The following is a 549-nucleotide window of genomic DNA, read 5'->3' as shown; positions in this document are numbered from 1 at the left end:
TTTTGCTTTGCTTTTCATCTTCAGTTGGTTTTTGCAGTATGGAGAATGAAACCAGGACCTACACAATGACTTACATCTGCAGTCTTTTAAAACGTTCTTATTTTGAAAGAGGATCTCAGCAAGTCTCTAAGTTGTCCAGGCTGGCCTTGAATTTGTGATCCTTCTGTCTCTCCCAGAGAGCTGAGGTTACTGGCCTGTGTTACTATGCTCAGTTTAGTATCCATTTTAGACTGAAGAGAATTAAATTTGTGCAGCCTGATAAGTAAAGGTTGCTTCGCAGAGCAGCGTGTGGCATTGTGGCCAACACAAACAATGACAAGCCTAGTTGAGCCCTCCCTGAGTGCATATACACATTTTACTATTGCTTCCGTTTCTCTTGCCTTTATTTTTTTTAAACTAGTGGGAAATAATTCAATTTTCATTGCACATGTCCTCACAGAAAGTTAGAACCTAATGAATATAAAAATCATAGATTTGGCCCAATTTTATTTTAATCAGTTTTTCTCTTTTCTAATTCAGAATTAACTTCCCAGTATGCGCGTAGAGCTT

The sequence above is a fragment of the Octodon degus genome, unplaced genomic scaffold, assembly GCF_000260255.1.
Source record: "Octodon degus isolate 3935 unplaced genomic scaffold, OctDeg1.0 scaffold00105, whole genome shotgun sequence".
NCBI lineage: Eukaryota > Metazoa > Chordata > Mammalia > Rodentia > Octodontidae > Octodon > Octodon degus.
Note: the sequence above shows the minus strand (reverse complement) of the source record.